Source organism: Triticum urartu, chromosome 5A, assembly GCF_056163025.1.
Source record: "Triticum urartu cultivar PI428250 chromosome 5A, HENAU_Tu73, whole genome shotgun sequence".
NCBI lineage: Eukaryota > Viridiplantae > Streptophyta > Magnoliopsida > Poales > Poaceae > Triticum > Triticum urartu.
Window position 1 is genome coordinate 679,469,189 of NC_141877.1, and position 19,204 is coordinate 679,488,392.

The 19,204-nt window shown below is 44.4% G+C and overlaps 1 pseudogene; it reads left to right on the plus strand.

Annotated features, from left to right (window-relative positions):
• The first annotated feature begins 1,731 nt into the window (after positions 1 to 1,731).
• The window catches only part of LOC147974081 (uncharacterized), a 48,041-nt pseudogene continuing 30,568 nt past the window's right edge, over positions 1,732 to 19,204 (plus strand).

Sequence of the window (19,204 nt, forward strand, 5' to 3'; positions counted from 1 at the left end):
TTTGAAACCGATCCCAAGTTTCCAGCCGGTCGGTTCCTCTCCCATGCACGTCCAATAATGTATTGCAGGTTGGGATTCCTTTCCCACATAATTTCATATCGTGTCGCCCCTCGTCGCCTATGATTTGCATCGGATGGGACCATCTCGAGGACGATCGGACAATGGTCTGAGCACGAAGACGCAAGGTGGACCACTCTCAACGCCGGGAAAAGGTCACGCCACTGTTCATCCGCACATACACGGTCCAACCGCACTCGCACATTGTTGTTTCCAACTTGCCCATTATCATATGTGAATGGCATCCCCGAGAAGCCAAGATCCACCAATTCACAAAGCATCAGGCAGTCCCTAAACGCGGTCATCTGAGTTTCTGATCTCATAACTCTTGACATATGTTCGTGTTGCCAAAGAGCTTTGTTGAAGTCCCCACATACCAGCCATGGGTCTTGCGACACCGCTCTCAACCGAGTTAGATGATCCCACATGAGGTGCATGTTCTCAACCCTTGGCTCACCATAAATAAAAGTCATACGCCACTTTTTATCAAAGCTTTTATCCTCCACCGAGACATCAATATACCGTTGACATGAATCCAAAACTGTAACCAGCAAGGATTCGTCCCAGTAGACCGCAAGACCACCACTCAATGCCCGAGCTATTCACACCACAGAATCCTTTGAAACCTAGTCTCCATCTCAATTTTTCCATCTTATCAGCTGCTTGCCTTGTTTCACAAAGAAAGACAAGCTTGGGGATGTTGGTTTTCGAGAGGGCCAATACCTCAGGAACTGTCCGGCGGTTCCCCGCTCCTCGGCAGTTCCAAATTAGGGAATTCATTGTTCCCGGCACGGCTCCTGACGGGAGCCCGCCGCATATCATCAACAGAGTTAATACCATTCTTCACTCTTTTACTTCCCGAACTAGGTTGGCGAAGACGTATGAATATCCTCACCATTCCCTGGCGTTATTGCAAGAATATGCTCAATTGGCTCACCATGTACAGCCACAAAATCATCAGTTGGAAGAAGACGCTTCCTCACACTTTTGTCCACTTCCATGCTTGTGTTTCCAGCAGCGTTAATCACCTGCACAGTCAGCACCTTTCCAGAAGAGGGGTCCTTCAGTGGACTAGATGCAGAATTCTCAAGATCCACATCACCTTTTTCAACAGTACTAGGATTAGCACCACGACCACCTCCTTTTAATTCAGTTCTGTTCATATTTGGTGAATGTAAGCTTTCTGACTGAATAATACTGATAGACATTCTTCTGCCTTAAATTTGTTCAGTTATTTTTTGTAAAGCTTAATAACGTAATCTTTGACTTTGGTTTATTGGCACATGCTCTCCTCGTTAGCCATGGAACCACGAACTACTGTCTCGTCAGCATCGAGCCCTCTTATTTGTGTCACCCCGTACGTAGCATGCTGTTCACGTCTTCTATGTTTTGGCGGCTCACATTTGTTCACAAGAAGGTTGCGGACAACAGATGGCCTTTCATTAAGGGAAATGTTTGCGCGCGGTGCTCCGGCGGAACGCTCGGGCTGGTCGCTTCGCCACGCTGGCGCTAGCCATCAGGAAGCCAACACGTGTATCTTATCCTCTTCCCAACGCTGCATCTACTCCTTCTTCCTCGCGACTGTCCAGGCAGCAAACTCCATGAATCCAGGCGGGCCTGCAGCTCCTGCCTTCGGTGTTGTTCGTGCGCCCCGAGGGGCAACGCTTCCATTCCATGGCCGCGCTCGTCGCCATGGCTGAGCTCTTCGTCATGGCCGCGTCGTCGTCCCATGACTGTGCACAAGAGAAGCTGCATCCGGCAGCGCATAATGCTACAACCGGTGGCCAAGATAGCTTCAACCGGCAACATCAAAAGTTTCGAAAGACAGATGATGATGTTGGTTGCTGGCGCACTACCGCAACATAAGCTGCAACCGGTGGCCTGGAAAGCTACAACCGGCATCAGGAAAGCTTCAACTGAAAATATGGAGAAGCTGGTCGCCGGGCCACCGAAGCACAAAAAAGTTGCATCCACTGAATTGGGAAGCTTCAACTGCTGAATTGAAAAGCTTCATCCCACATTATGAAAAGCTTCAACCTGCTTCATAGAAAGCTTCAACCCGCGAGTACACAAACAAAAAGCTACAACCTTGACATGAAAAGCTTCAACCCTAATTTTGAAAAGCTTCAACCATTTAATGGCGTTGACTGACTGGTGAAGTTTTTGCTACAATCCTAATTTTTGCTACAACTATGGTAGATTTTTGCTACTACCGCTGAAGGTTTTTGCTACATCCATGTAAGGCAGAGTTGCGACCTCGCGAAGACGGCGACGGTGTTTGATTTTTGCTGCATCCGTATTTTATTTTTTGCTACTACCGGTGAAGTTTTTTGCTACATCCATTCAATGGCGTTGACTGACTGGTGGTCGTCGCTGACGCAATTCCGTGCAGCGAGCGGCGAGGGGCGGTGATGGAGCTACAACCGGAGGAGAGCTATAACCGTCGCCGGTGGAGCTGCAACCGCAGGCGCAACTGTTGCATGGATTGAGGTAGTTTTTGACTACATCCATATTCAACGGCGAGAACAGACGGCGAGGGTGGGGACTGACCATGAGGACGGCCGACGAGGGTGGGGACCGACCACAAGGACGGCCGGCGACGAGGACGGCCATCGAAGGGGACTGCAGGCGCGGCGACGAGGATCCTGAACGGGATTTGCAGATCCAGCCCGAGGAAGAAGAATACGTGAGCGGATCTTTTTTTTTTTGCCCAGATCCATTGGCCAAGCGGCTCGTATCAAACGGCTGAGGCGGTACCGGCCGAAACGCCAGCGCCTAGCATTGCCCTTTCATTAAGTATACCTGACAAGGCTATCAACCCGTAGAAGCTTGGAGCAACTCCACCTCAAACTCACTTTTACATCTTACCATGCATATCTTTGTGCATGTGAAAATATATACATTTAATATAGCCGCTAGCCAACATTTTTTGAGATCTCCTCGGTGCCTCTCGCGGGGAGCATTGGCTCAAGAGAATGTTACTACTATTTTTAGTGTACATATCATATGTGGGAAGGTGAGCATGATAAGTTAAATGTTTATCCAATGACTCAAAAGACGGCTAATATTTCAAGAAAAATACTAAAAGTTGGAAATAAATAATCACTCACTTAGGAGGCAATTGCTTTTGGCTCCCTCTAAAATGGTTACTGTTTCTAGTTCGTGTGATCCAGCATGCCATTTCTTCGTAAAAAGGAAAAAAGGGCAGCCCGGTGCATATAGCTCCCGCTTGCGCAGGGTCCGGTGAAGGGTCTGACCACTTTGGGTATATGATATGCAGCCTTTCCCTACATTTCTGCAAAGAGATTGTTTTCGGGACTTGAACCTGTGACCTCATGGTCACAAGGCAGCAGCTTTGCCACCGCGCCAAAATATATAGAAAAAAAATCCACTTACATGGTTTTAAATGAGCTTGTCATGAGAACCATAACTCGGTTCTTTTCGGATGTTCCTCCCTCTTGCTAACCTAGGTGAGCGACTGCAGTGGCTGATCTATCCCCGGCGAGTCCAAGAGCCCCTCCCCTTCAGTTTATTACTTCAACGATTGGAGGGGACGGGGACCCCAGGGCTTCAATCCGAAGGTGGTAGGGTTAGGAATAAATTTATATTTGTCTCTGTTCGGCGGTGGTGATAGTGTCACTATTGGCGTGGAATATGGTCTCCCCACCTTTCCCTTGTTGTGGTTACACTTCTTCCCATCGGTGGGAGGCATGTGGAAGATGGCGTGTCCCTAGATCTGGCTCTTCGGGCCTGACGTTTTCTTCTGCATTTTCTTTTGGTCACGCTATTCTGTAGAGCGGACAATGTGGTTATATGTCATGATTCTCCGACTCCGGTTCCGACCGTCGATAGTTGGCCTACCTTGTTGATGTGGAGCATCCCCCAACATCAACATGTCAAGTGCCCCATTGTCAAAGAGACACGCGCATCTCCCACGTCATACATATAAAGTTGAATCTGCCCCTTTACACATATGTACTTGGCTCTCTCAAGGATGGCATACTACTTGACCTTCCTACCATTTGCACCTATAGGTTTGAGCCGAAATAAAGACGAGCATGCAAAGGAGGAGGTCACCATATGCGAGTGACGAAGCGGCTCACGGCCAAGGGGTGCCCTAGCTGCCACCGCTAGAGCCCCCCTCCCCTTCTGCCCCCTCCCTTTCTGCCGCCCGTGGGCACGACTGGGCAAAGCCCGGGCGGCGCCGATGCCAGTGGGGGTCTGGATGTCCCCTCGAGCAGCGGCCTTGGAGTGGGCTGCGACAACCAATTTGGGGAGCGGCGCTGGATGGCGGTCGTCGCTACATGGAAGCGTGCCGGTGCTCTGGGGCGGCGGTGAGCCATGGCCGCGGGACCGGCGACATGGTGCGTGCGGGGTGGACAGGGACGACGTTTGTTTCTTTGACGGTGGCGCTCCGATCTATCCGTCACGGGGTGCGAGTCCGGAGTGTCTTGGCTCCAGGGGGGCTGATCTGGTTGTCTCCTCCCCTTCACTGTTGGCGGCGATCTACCCTATGTGACCGTGCCAACCTTTTGGAAATCCTCGAACATGCCCTAAACATTTGGACAACTTTCGGCCTCGCCTGCGCCAACACTTGCAAACCTTATAAACATCCCAGAACTATCATGAATTCTAACATCTGGTCCCTGGGTAGCCCCAGAACTTATGGCATGCCTAAATGCAGTGATTTAGGGTATGGGCCCATGTACCTTTCCCTTCTCACTTACCCACTACTAGGGAAAACCTTATACACAGAATCTTAGCAGCAGCACGGTCTAAAAACATACGCTACTGCTAATTAGCAGCAACGAGCTTTAGAAAAGAGCGCTGCTAATGACTGAGTAGCAGTAGCGCTCTAGGTGAAAAGAGCGCTACTACTATAATTGCCACGGTATTGCCTCCAGGCTAGATATAGTAGTAGCGCCCTTTCCGTGGACGCGCTACTGCTAAAGAACTTAGTAGCAGCGGTTTTGCTCAAAACTCGCTGCTGGTAAGTATGACCGCAACTAATTAAGTTTAGTCCCATACTGCTAAGCGAACAAGGTGTTTGCCACCTTAAATATGTTGCTTCTCAACCTATCTCGAGCACTTGGTCTTCATTGAACTATATGTGTATGATTTGTGGTTGCAATATGAATCCTCGCCTGTACCTATACAGGTGCAGTGAGGATTCATGTTGACTATTTAGATTATACACAAAAAGATCAATGATGACCAATGTATAGATGTTTTTACTAAACAAAAGAAATAACTGCTTCCATTAGCAGTAGCGGTTTTTCCCAAAACGCGTTGTAGATAAGTTAGCTATAGCGCGTTTTCTATACGTGCGCTACTGCTAGTTCGAGTTAACCACCCCCCGCATCAAAATTTCACTAAGTCCTCCTTCCCCCCCCCCCCCACCGGCATGTTCCCCTACTCCCTGTCGCTGCCGCCCGAGCCCGAGCGCGCCTGCGCCCTCACCGCCGCCGCCGCCCGCCCGCCCTCAACCTCACCGCCGCCGCTCTCGACCACACTGTCGCCGCCCTCGACCTCACCGCCGCCGCCCTCGACCGAGCCCGCCAAGCCCGCCGCCCAGGACTGCCGCCCTCCCGATCCCGAGCCCGCCCTCACCGCCCCTCCATCGCCGAGCACCTCCCCGCCACCGTCTCTCCCTCTGTAAGCCCCCCACCCTCCCCAACCCCCTCTCTCTTTGCTTAGTTAGTAGATGATTTTAGTAGTAGTAGATGTTAATTTAGGGTTCATAGATAATGATTTTTAGAAGTAGTGGATATTAATTACTAGTAGTGATGGTAAACTAGTTGTATAATTAGCAGTAGTACATGTTAATTAGTAGTAGATGTAGTAGTTAGATGTTAATTAGTAGTAGTAGATGTGCTAGTTTCTTTCTATTTATAGTAAGTTTATATTTAGTAAGAACTAGTTGAATTAATAGAACTAGTTTAGTTTTAGTTGAACTAGTTAAGTTTTAGTTGAACTAGTATAGTAAGTAAATTAATAACTAGTTGAACTACTTCATTTTTAGAAAGAACTAGTTTTTTTCTTTTTATACTAAGTTTATATTTAGTAAGAATTAGTTGAATTAATAGAACTAGTTGAATTAATAGAACTAGTTGAACATGCCATATTTGGTGTTATTTTTTAGTTTAAGCAATTATTTCATGTTTTGGTTACACCTCCGAGTGGCCTATGTTTTGCCGGAGTGTTGATTAATTTCCGTTCCGGCAAATTTCAGGCGCTCGATATGTCCTTTTTTAGCAAAGGTCATGCCGGATTTTTTCGTGAATTCTGGCATGACTTGTGCTAGAATATGTGGGAAATATCGAGTGGCCTGGATTTTCTTTGAAAAATAATGATCTAATTTAGGTTTTTTAGTACATATATTTAATTGTACAAGTTTAATGTTTGAATTATGAACGTAGGAAATGTCGTACTCGCACGACGACAGTCTCCCGGGGGAGTGCAGCTGGTGCCACGACGATCGAGGTATGTGCGACAGGTTCGTTGAGCTGGACGAAGATCGGCGCTTCAGCATTAAGCTCGAGGAGACCTTCGATGTTGAAACGGTACGCAACAACGACAAGTGTTTTTTTCGTAATTAAGCATGACTTCAACTATTTCAACGTCTAATTTTCATCTTTTACAATTCGACTAGCTTATCCCATGCCATCCAAGACGCTATGTCTTGGAGAGGATGGGTTTTGAAGACCATGAAAATTTTCAAACAAAGAAAATACACCTAAAGACCCATCATGATATCGATTTTGAAGTAAATCTGTATAATTCTCAGAGCGTAACCCATTTTGGTTGTCAAAATTGGGAAGGACTTTGCAAAATGTATGATTTTTATGAGGGTATGATTGTCACCATGGATCTTGGTCATCCTGACATCGAGCAAGACAATATGGACATTTGGGTCCTTGTTGATACGCTTCCGATTCTACCGTAATGTGAGTTTCTCAAACATAGTTATTAACTAATTTATATTGTTTATTTCAAAATAGTTGACAGCTTATTTCCATTGACAACTTATTTTGAATCTTCAAAGAATGTGCAGAAGATGGTAGACAAAACCCACTACACTGATGGCTCCGAATTAACTTATAAGGAGAAAAATCATCTGATTGCTTATTGTACTTTTTTTTGAGAATTACAATACCTATTATCGAACTCCTCCAAATTATGGTGAATACGTGCCACTAGTGCACGTGTTGAACCATGATAACTTCTATGGAGATACCCTGGTAAGATATTTTACTATTACGACATCCGTACATCTTTTGCATTCTTCTAAAACTAGTACATCATTGCTAACTACGAAGTTATTACTATGTTTTTCAACAGAAAATCCCGATGGATTGTGTGCCTCATCTGATGTATTACAATGGTCGCCTTAAAGTTCTGAACCTACAGCCAGGTCATCATACGGATCTCATCTGTGCATATCGAATTTCTGAAACCGGTGAACACATGCTAATCAAAGAGTGAAAAAAATGTTTGGACATTCGTAAGGAGGTTCTTGAAAGCAACATTAAGCGAAAGGCAAGAATTGGAGACAGGATAATCTGCATTCTCCATAATGGAGAGCGAGGGGCTATCTTGTTTTTGCTATTTTACCTTAGAGAATATAGTAGGTCCTAAGAGAATGTAGTAGGTCCTATGAGGTACAATATGTTTATTATGTGATACAATGTGTTAGAGTTGAAGATGTCATGAGTACTTGTGATTACCACTAGTGACCAATGATATGATGATGATGATGATAAGTTGTTAATGATATGATGATGATGATGATATTTATTATATCATTGGGTGAAAGAACCGCGGATTAGTTTCAAGTGGATGTCCGTCCACTTGAAACTAGTCCACACGGTTCTTTCACCCCGTGATGTAATAACTCATGATGATGTAAAAACAATTTGTAAATTTCTGTTGTATGAAAATTTGTGTAAAGGTGTACGAATACAACATGAAATAAAAAAGATATAAAATACGAAATAATAATAGCAGCGCGGGCAGAGAGAAGCGCTACTACTAATTACCAGCAGCGCTCCTCCTGGAACTCGCTGCTACTAAGTCGATTTAGCCGTAGCGTGGGTGGAGGCACGCTACTGCTATTCGTTAGCTGTAGCGCCTTATCAGTAGCGCACCACCCCGCGCTACTAATAGGTTTAAAACCCGTGCTGGTGCTAGCCTTTTCCCTAGTAGTGACCCCTTCATGGATGGCCCTATATATACCCACTTTTTGACACCTTCCCTCCATGTAGCAAACGGTGAATCATGACGACCTGGCCACGGATTGATGTCGTGGCGGGTGTTCTAGTTTTTCGGTTGTGATCTATATGCAACTGAACTTAAGGTATGATCCATATGGACCGAAAACTTGAGTTGTGTGATCTAATATTCTGACTTTCAAGCAGGCGTGACTAAAGTGCACTCACTGCACAAGTTTTGTGACCTCTAGCTAGTGTCATTTATTCGCAAAACAGAGACCGCGGCGGCTTTATTTGGCTAGGGGAATAAAGAACTAATCTTGTTATCGTCGCTAAACTAATAATGCTCAGCCGGTCATCTTACTGGACAGAGAGCAGAGGGAGAACACACTCTCGGCGCCCAAAGGGTAGACACGACACTGTCTCTAGTCGTCGTATCGACACTTATTTCCCGAATGCGGCAACCGGACGTGCCTGTCAGGTCAGTAAGTTATGTGAAAACCATTTTTTGCATGACAGAACATGCTCAAGGTAGGTAGATTAGACAGTCATTGCGCTTTGTAGCCAGCTAGCTAGCATGGTGCCATTTTCAACGGACACATTTGGACATGGATTGGAAGCGGCTAACTTATTGCGTATGCACGCGCGGGCGCACGCACGCACGCTCCGTGGCCTTTCAGTGCCTCATCATACCGGAGTCACTCATCATACTCCATGGTACTGTCCAAAGCCTCCATGGTGCTCCTAGTCCAGCAGCCGCAGCAGTACTGGTCCGATATATAGCTAGCCGTGCGTGCTGGATCCACTGCAAAGACCGCAAGAGACGGATGTGCAGGCCACCGAAACACATGCTTTGATCAAGGATACTAGTAGATCACTAGCTAAGCTAATAGACCCCTGATCCATGCCCAAGCATGCAATGTTACTGTTGATAACGAAAAGAAAGGATGACTCGGATGAATACAGGAAGAGCAACTAATGTTGGGAATCTAGAAAGAAGACAATGAACAATTTTCAAAAACGAAAATAGCAATGGTGTGAATTTACAAAAAAAAAATTGTGGAAATTCACAATAATAATAACAATAATAATAAAGAGCTGAAAATAAAATGATGCGCTAGAAGGAGGGCTTGAACCTCCGACCTTGTGGTTAACAGCCACACGCTCTAGCCAATTGAGCGATTCCAGCTTTGTCCTAAAATTTATTTATATCACTAGTAATTGCGATAGTATGATGCGGGTTTGTACCATCCACCTTATGCAAACATCTCGCAATAGCTATGTTGTTGCATAAGTGTTCTAATCTGACATAACTTTCATTCTAAGCACATCTACATCTCGGGAGTAAATCTAAGTCCCCGTGGTGCCATTTAATATATGTTTAGATATAATCAATGGAATTGTACTGTGATAAGAATCACTCCCAACTATAAAAACAGAAGATGATGTCAGAATTTATTAGCATGTCATAAGTGAAGGAAATATGCCCTAGAGGCAATAATAAAGTTATTATTTATTTCCTTATATCATGATAAATGTTTATTATTCATGCTAGAATTGTATTAATCGGAAACATAATACATGTGTGAATACATAGACAAACAGAGTGTCACTAGTATGCCTCTACTTGACTAGCTCGTTAATCAAAGATGGTTATGTTTCCTAACCATGGACAAAGAGTTGTTATTTGATTAACGGGATCACATCATTAGGTGAATGATTTGATTGACATGACACATTCCATTAACTTAGCACCCGATCGTTTAGTATGTTGCTATTGCTTTCTTCATGACTTATACATGTTCCTATGACTATGAGATTATGCAACTCTCGTTTACCGGAGGAACACTTTGTGTGCTACCAAACGTCACAACGTAAATGGGTGATTATAAAGGTGCTCTACAGGTGTCTCCAAAGGTACATGTTGGGTTGGCGTATTTCGAGATTAGGATTTGTCACTCCGATTGTCGGAGAGGTATCTCTGGGCCCTCTCGGTAATGCACATCACATAAGCCTTGCAAGCATTGCAACTAATGAGTTAGTTGCGAGATGATGTATTACGGAACAAGTAAAGAGACTTGCCGGTAACGAGATTGAACTAGGTATGGGATATCGACGATCGAATCTCGGGCAAGTAACATACCGATGACAAAGGGAACAAAGTATGTTGTTATGCGGTCTGACCGATAAAGATCTTCGTAGAATATGTAGGAGCCAATATGAGCATCCAGGTTCCGCTATTGGTTATTGACCGGAGACGTGTCTCGGTCATGTCTACATTGTTCTCGAACCCATAGGGTCCGCACGCTTAAGGTTTCGATGACAGTTATATTATGAGTTTATGAGTTTTGATGTACCAAAGGAGTTCGGAGTCCCGGATGAGATCGGGGACATGACGAGGAGTCTTGAAATGGTCGAGACATAAAGATTGATATATTGGACGGCTATATTCGGACACCGGAAGTGTTCCGGGTGATTTCGGAGAAAACCGAAGAGCCGGAGGGTTACCGGAACCCCCCCCCCCCCCGGGAGAAGTAATGGGCCATATGGGCCTTAGTGGAGAGAGAGAGGGGCAGCCAGAGGTGGGCCGCGCGCCTCCTCCCCCCTGGTCCGAATTGGACTAGGAGAGGGGGGCGGCGCCCCCCTTTCCCTCTCCCTCCCCACTTCTTTCCCCCTCCTAGTAGGAGTCCTACTCCTACTAGGAGGAGGACTCCTCCTTGGCGCGCCATAGAGGGCCGGCCGGCCTCCTCCCCTTGATCCTTTATATACGGGGGCAGGGGGCACCCCTTGACACACAAGTTGATCCACGTGATCATATTCTTAGCCGTGTGCGGTGCCCCCTTCCACCATAGTCCTCGATAATATTGTAGCGGTGCTTAGGCGAAGCCCTGCGACGGTAGTACATCAAGATCGTCACCACGCCGTCGTGCTGACAGAACTCTTCGCCGACACTTTGCTGGATCGGAGTCCGGGGATCGTCATCGAGCTGAACGTGTGCTAGAACTCGGAGGTGCCGTAGTTTCGGTGCTTGATCGGTCGGGCCATGGAGACGTACGACTACATCAACCAAACGCTTCCGTTGTCGATCTACAAGGGTACGTAGATCACACTCTCCCCTCTCGTTGCTATGCATCACCATGATCTTGCGTGTGCGTAGGAAATTTTTTGAAATTACTACGTTCCCCAACAGTTGCATCCGAGCCTGGGTTTTATATGTTGATGTTATATGCACGAGTAGAACACAAGTGAGTTGTGGGCGATATAAGTCATACTGCTTACCAGCATGTCATACTTTGGTTCAGCAGTATTGTTGGACGAAACGGCCCGGACTGACATTACGCGTACGCTTACGCGAGACCGGTTCTCCCGACGTGCTTTGCACATAGGTGGCTTGCGGGTGACAGTTTCTTCAACTTTAGTTGAACCGAGTGTGGCTACGCCCGGTCCTTGCGAAGGTTAAAACAGCACCAACTTGACAAACTATCGTTGTGGTTTTGATGCGTAGGTAAGATTGGTTCTTGCTTAAGCCCGTAGCAGCCACGTAAAACTTGCAACAACAAAGTAGAGGACGTCTAATTTGTTTTTGCAGGGCATGTTGTGATGTGATATGGTCAAGACATGATGCTAAATTTTATTGTATGAGATGATCATGTTTTGTAACCGAGTTATCGGCAACTGGCAGGAGCCATATGGTTGTCGCTTTATTGTATGCAATGCAATCGCGCTGTAATGCTTTACTTTATCACTAAGCGGTAGCGATAGTCGTGGAAGCATAAGATTGGCGAGACGACAACAATGCTACGATGGAGATCAACGTGTCGCGCTGGTGACGATGGTGATCACGACGGTGTTTCGAAGATGGAGATCACAAGCACAAGATGATGATGGCCATATCATATCACTTATATTGATTGCATGTGATGTTTATCTTTTATGCATCTTATCTTGCTTTGATTGACGGTAGCATTATAAGATGATCTCTCACTAATTATCAAGAAGTGTTCTCCCTGAGTATGCACCGTTGCGAAAGTTCTTCGTGCTGAGACACCACGTGATGATCGGGTGTGATAGGCTCTACGTTCAAATACAAAGGGTGCAAAACAGTTGCACACGCGGAATACTCAGGTTATACTTGATGAGCCAAGCATATACAGATATGGCCTCGGAACACGGAGACCGAAAGGTCGAGCGTGAATCATATAGTAGATATGATCAACATAGTGATGTTCACCAATGAAACTACTCCATCTCACGTGATGATCGGACATGGTTTAGTTGATTTGGATCACGTGGTCACTTAGAGGATTAGAGGGATGTCTATCTAAGTGGGAGTTCTTAAGTAATATGATTAAATTGAACTTAAATTTATCATGAACTTAGTCATGGTAGTATTTTGCAAATTATGTTATAGATCAATAGCTCGCGTTGTTGCTTCCCTGTGTTTATTTTGATATGTTCCTAGAGAAAATTATGTTGAAAGATGTTAGTAGCAATGATCCGGATTGGATCCGTGATCTGAGGTTTATCCTCATTGCTGCATAGAAGAATTATGTCCTTGATGCACCGCTAGGTGACACACCTATTGCAGGAGCAGATGCAGACGTTATGAACGTTTGGCTAGCTCAATATGATGACTACTTGATAGTTTAGTGCACCATGCTTAATGGCTTAGAATCGGGACTTCAAAGACGTTTTGAACGTCATGGACCATATGAGATGTTCCAGGAGTTGAAGTTAATATTTCAAGCAAATACCCGAGTTGAGAGATATGAAGTCTCCAACAAGTTCTATAGCTAAAAGATGGAGAAGAATCGCTCAACTAGTGAGCATGTGCTCAGATTGTCTGGGTACTACAATCGCTTGAATCAAGTGGGAGTTAATCTTCCAGATAAGATAGTGATTGACAGAATTCTCTAGTCACCATCACCAAGTTAGTAGAACTTCGTGATGAACTATAGTATGCAAGGGATGACGAAAACGACTCCCGAGCTTTTCATAATGATGAAATCGATGAAGGTAGAAATCAAGAAAGAGCATCAAGTGTTGATGGTAGTCAAGACCACTAGTTTCAATAAAAGGGCAAAGGGAAGAAGGGGAACTTCAAGAAGAACAGCAAGCAAGTTGCTGCTCAAGTGAAGAAGCCCAAGTCTGGTCCTAAGCCTGAGACTAAGTGCTTCTACTGCAAAGGAACTGGTCACTGGAAGTGGAACTACCCCAAGTATTTGGCGGATAAGAAGGATGGCAAAGTGAACAAAGGTATATTTGATATACAGATTATTAATGTGTATTCTACTAGTGTTCGTAGCAACCCCTCGGTATTTGATACTGGTTCAGTTGCTAAGAGTAGTAACTCGAAACGGGAGTTGCAGAATGAACAGAAACTAGTTAAGGGTGAAGTGACGATGTATGTTGGAAGTAGTTCCAAGATTGATATGATCATCATCGCACACTCCCTATACTTTCGGGGTTAGTGTTGAACCTAAATAAGTGTTATTTGGTGTTTGCGTTGAGCATGAATATGATTTGATCATGTTTATTGTAATACAGTTATTCATTTAAGTAAGAGAATAAATTGTTGTTCTGTTTACATGAATAAAACCTTATATGGTTACACACCCAATGAAAATAGTTCGTTGGATCTCGATCGTAGTGATACACATAGTCATAATATTGAAACCAAAATATGCAAAGTTAATAATGATAGTGCAACTTATTTGTGGTACTGCCGTTTAGGTCATATTGGTGTAAAGCGCATGAAGAAACTCTATGCTGATGGGCTTTTGGAATCACTTGATTATGAATCAATTGATGCTTGCGAACCATGCCTCATGGGCAAGATGACTAAGACTCTGTTCTTCAGAACAATGGAGCGAACAACAGATTTGTTGGAAATCATACATACTGATGTATGTGGTCCGATGAATATTGAGGCTCGCGACAGGTATCATTATTTTCTGATCTTCACAGATGATTTGAGCAGATATGAGTATATCTACTTGATGAAACATAAGTCTGAAACATTTGAAAAGTTCAAAGAATTTCAGAGTGAAGTGAAAAATCATCGTAACAAGAAAATAAAGTTTCTACGATCTGATCATAGAGAAGAGTATTTGAGTTACGAGTTTGGCCTTCAGTTAAAAACAATGTGAAATAGTTTCACTACTCACGCCACCTGGAACACCACAATGTAATGGTGTGTCCGAACGTCATAACCGTGCTTTATTAGATATGGTGCGACCTATGATGTCTCTTACCGACATACCACTATCGTTTTGGGGTTATGCATTAGAGACAGCTGCATTCACGTTAAAAAGGGCACCATCTAAATCTGTTGAGACGGCACCGTATGAACTGTGGTTTGGCAAGAAACCAAAGTTGTCGTTTCTTAAAGTTTGGGGTTGCAATGCTTATATGAAAAAGTTTCATCCTGATAAGCTCAAACCCAAATCGGAGAAATATGTCTTCATAGGATACCCAAAGGAGACAGTTGGGTACACCTTCTATCACAGATCCGAAGGCAAGACATTCGTTACTAAGAATGGATCCTTTCTAGAGAAGGAGTTTATCTTGAAAGAAGTGAGTGGGAGGAAAGTAGAACTTGATGAGGTAACTGTACCTGCTCCATAATTGGAAAGTAGTTCATCACAGAAATCTGTTCCTGTGACTCCTGCACCAATTAGTGAGGAAGATAATGATGATGATCATGTAACTTCGGATCAAGTTACTACCGAATCTCGTAGGTTAACCAGAGTGAGATCCGCACCAGAGTGGTACGGTAATCCTGTTCTGGAAGTCATGTTACTAGACCATGAAGAACTTGTGAACTATGAGGAAGCGATGATGAGCCCAGATTCCGCGAAATGGTTTGAGGCCATGAAATCTGAGATATGATCCATGTATGAGAACAAAGTATGGACTTTGATGGATTTGCCCAATGATCGGCAAGCCATAGAAAATAAATGGATCTTCAAGAGGAAGACGGACACTGATAGTAGTGTTACTATCTACAAAGCTAGAATTGTCGCAAAAGTTTTCGACAAGTTCAAGGTGTTGACTACGATGAGATTTTCTCACTCGTATATATGCTTAAGTCTGTCCGAATCATGTTAGCAATTGCCGCATTTTATGAAATCTGGCAAATGGATAAACAAAACTGCATTCCTTAATGGATTTCTTAAAAAAGAGTTGTATATGATGCAACCAGAAGGTTTTGTCAATCCTAAAGGTGTTAACAAAATATACAAGCTCCAACGATCCATCTATGGACTGGTGCAAGCATCTCGGAGTTGGAATATACGCTTTGATAAGTTGATCAAAGCATATAGTTTTATACAGACTTACGGTGAAGCCTGTATTTACAAGAAAGTGAGTGGGAGCACTACGACATTTCTGATAAGTATATGTGAACAACATATTGTTGATCGGGAATGATGTATAATTTTCTGGAAAGCATAAAGGAATATTTGAAAGGAGTTTTTCAAAGAAAGACCTCGGTAAAGCTGCTTACATATTGAGCATCAAGATCTATAGAGATAGATTAAGACGCTTGATAAGTTTTTCAATGAGTACATACCTTGACAAGATTTTGAAATAGTTCAAAATGAAACAGTCAAAGAAAGAGTTCTTGGCTGTGTTACAAGGTATGAAATTGAGTAAGACTCAAAGCCCGACCACGGCAGAAGATAGAAAGAGAATGAAAGTCATTCCCTATGCCTCAGCCATAGGTTCTATAAAGTATGTCATGTTGTGTACCAGATCTATTGTATACCCTACACTGTGTTAGGCAAGGGAGTACAATAGTGATGTAAGAGTAGATCACTGGACAGCGGTCAAAATTATCCTTAATGGAATAAGAAAATATTTCTCAATTATGGAGGTGACAAAAAGGTTCATCGTAAAAAGTTACGTCGATGCATGTTTTGACACAGATCTGGATGACTCTAAGTCTCGATCTAGATACATATTGAAAGTGGGAGCAATAAGCTAGAGTAGCTCCGTGCAGAGCATTGTTGACATAGAAATTCGCAAAATACTTACGGATCTGAATGTGACAGACCTGTTGACTAAAATTATCTCACAAGAAAAACATGATCACACCTTAGTACTCTTTGGGTGTTAATCACATAGCGATGTGAACTAGATTACTGACTCTAGTAAACCCTTTGGGTGTTGATCACATATCGATGTGAACTATGGGTGTTAATCACATGGTGATGTGAACTATTGCTGTTAAATCACATGGCGATGTGAACTAGATTATTGACTCTAGTGCAAGTGGGAGACTGAAGGAAATATGCACTAGAGGCAATAATAAAGTTATTATTTATTTCCTTATATAATGATAAATGTTTATTATTCATGCTAGAATTGTATTAACCGGAAACATAATACATGTGTGAATACATAGACAAACAGAGTGTCACTAGTATGCCTCTACTTGACTAGCTCGTTAATCAAAGATGGTTATGTTTCCTAACCATGGACAAAGAGTTGTTATTTGATTAACGGGATCACATCATTAGGTGAATGATCTGATTGACATGACCCATTCCATTAGCTTAGCACCCGATTGTTTAGTATGTTGCTATTGCTTTCTTCATGACTTATACATGTTCCTATGACTATGAGATTATGCAACTCCCGTTTGCTGGAGGAACACTTTATGTGCTACCAAACGTCACAACGTAAATGGGTGATTATAAAGGTGCTCTACAGGTGTCTCCAAAGGTACATGTTGGGTTGGCGTATTTCGAGCTTAGGATTTGTCACTCCGATTGTCGGAGAGGTATCTCTGGGCCCTCTCGGTAATGCACATCACATAAGCCTTGCAAGCATTGCAACTAATGAGTTAGTTGTGAGATGATGTATTACGGAATGAGTAAAGAGACTTGCCGGTAACGAGATTGAACTAGGTATGGGATACCGACGATCGAATCTCGGGCAAGTAACATACCGATGACAAAGGGAACAAAGTATGTTGTTATGCGGTCTGACCGATAAAGATCTTCATAGAATATGTAGGAGCCAATATGAGCATCCAGGTTCCGCTATTGGTTATTGACCGGAGACGTGTCTCGGTCATGTCTACATTGTTCTCGAACCCGTAGGGTCCGCACGCTTAAGGTTTCGATGACAGTTATATTATGAGTTTATGAGTTTTGATGTACCGAAGGAGTTCGGAGTCCCGGATGAGATTGGGGACATGACGAGGAGTCTTGAAATGGTCGAGACATAAAGATTGATATATTGGACGGCTATATTCGGACACCGGAAGTGTTCCGGGTGATTTCGGAGAAAACCGGAGAGCCGGAGGGTTACCGGAACCCCCCCGGGAGAAGTAATGGGCCATATGGGCCTTAGTGGAGAGAGAGAGGGGCAGCCAGAGGTGGGCCGCGTGCCTCCTCCCCCCTGGTCCGAATTGGACTAGGAGAGGGGGGCGGCTCCCCCCTTTCCCTCTCCCTCCCCACTTCTTTCCCCCTCCTAGTAGGAGTCCTACTCCTACTAGGAGGAGGACTCCTCCTTGGTGCGCCATAGAGGGCCGGCCGGCCTCCTCCCCTTGATCCTTTATATACGGGGGCAGGGGACACCCCTTGACACACAAGTTGATCCACGTGATCATATTCTTAGCCGTGTGCGGTGCCCCCTTCCACCATAGTCCTCGATAATATTGTAGCGGTGCTTAGGCGAAGCCCTGCGACGGTAGTACATCAAGATCGTCACCACGCCGTCGTGCTGACGGAACTCTTCCCCGACACTTTGCTGGATCGGAATCCAAGGATCGTCATCGAGCTGAACGTGTGCTAGAACTCGGAGGTGCCGTAGTTTCGGTGCTTGATCGGTCGGGCCGTGGAGACGTACGACTACATCAACCAAACGCTTTCGTTGTCGATCTACAAGGGTACGTAGATCACACTCTCCCCTCTCGTTGCTATGCATCACCATGATCTTGCATGTGCGTAGGAAATTTTTTAAAATTACTACGTTCCCCAACAATAAGCACGTAAAAGTTGCAACTACATAAAAAAACTTTTGTTTCAAAATTCCATAGTAGCACGCATGGAAGGAATAACACATGCGCTCTCGTGTCCTGCCATCACGAGAGAACAGCGAAATAAAAGTGAGAATACTATTAAGGTATGAACGTATATGAAAACTTGGGCATTTGTTGCACATACAAAACTATAAATTATGTACTTGCAACAAAAACTTCATTAGTCTAGAATAACTTCTTTCTGTCTTTCAAGCATGCGTGACTAAAGTGCACTCACTGCACTAGTTTTGTGACCTCTACCTAGTGTCATTTACTTGCAAAATGGAGAACACGGCGGGAAAACCTTATACACAGGAGCTTACTAGTAGCGCTTTTTAAATGTCAACACTGCTACTAATTATTAGTAGCGCTTGGAGGTAGAAAGCGCTACTACTATGCACTTACCAGTAGCACTGTAGGTACAAAACACACTACTACTATAATTGTCAAACCGTTGCCAGCAGGCCAGGCATACTAGTAGCGCTCTTGTGCAAAAAGTGTTGGGGAATGTAGTAATTTCAAAAAATTTCCTACGCACACGCAAGATCATGTGATGCATAGCAACGAGGGGGAGAGTGTTGTCTACGTACCCAACGTAGACCGACTGCGGAAGCGCTGACACGACGTAGAGGAAGTAGTCGTACGTCTTCACGATCCAACCGATCAAGCACCGAAACTACGGCACCTCCGAGTTCGAGCACATGTTCAGCTCGATGACGATCCCCGGACTCCGATCCAGCAAAGTGTCGGGGAAGAGTTCCGTCAGCACGACGGCGTGGTGACGATCTTGATGTACTACTGCAGCAGGGCTTCGCCTAAACTCCGCTACAGTATTATCGAGGTATATGGTGGCAGGGGCACCGCACACGGCTAAGGAATAGATCACGTGGATCAACTTGTGTGTCTT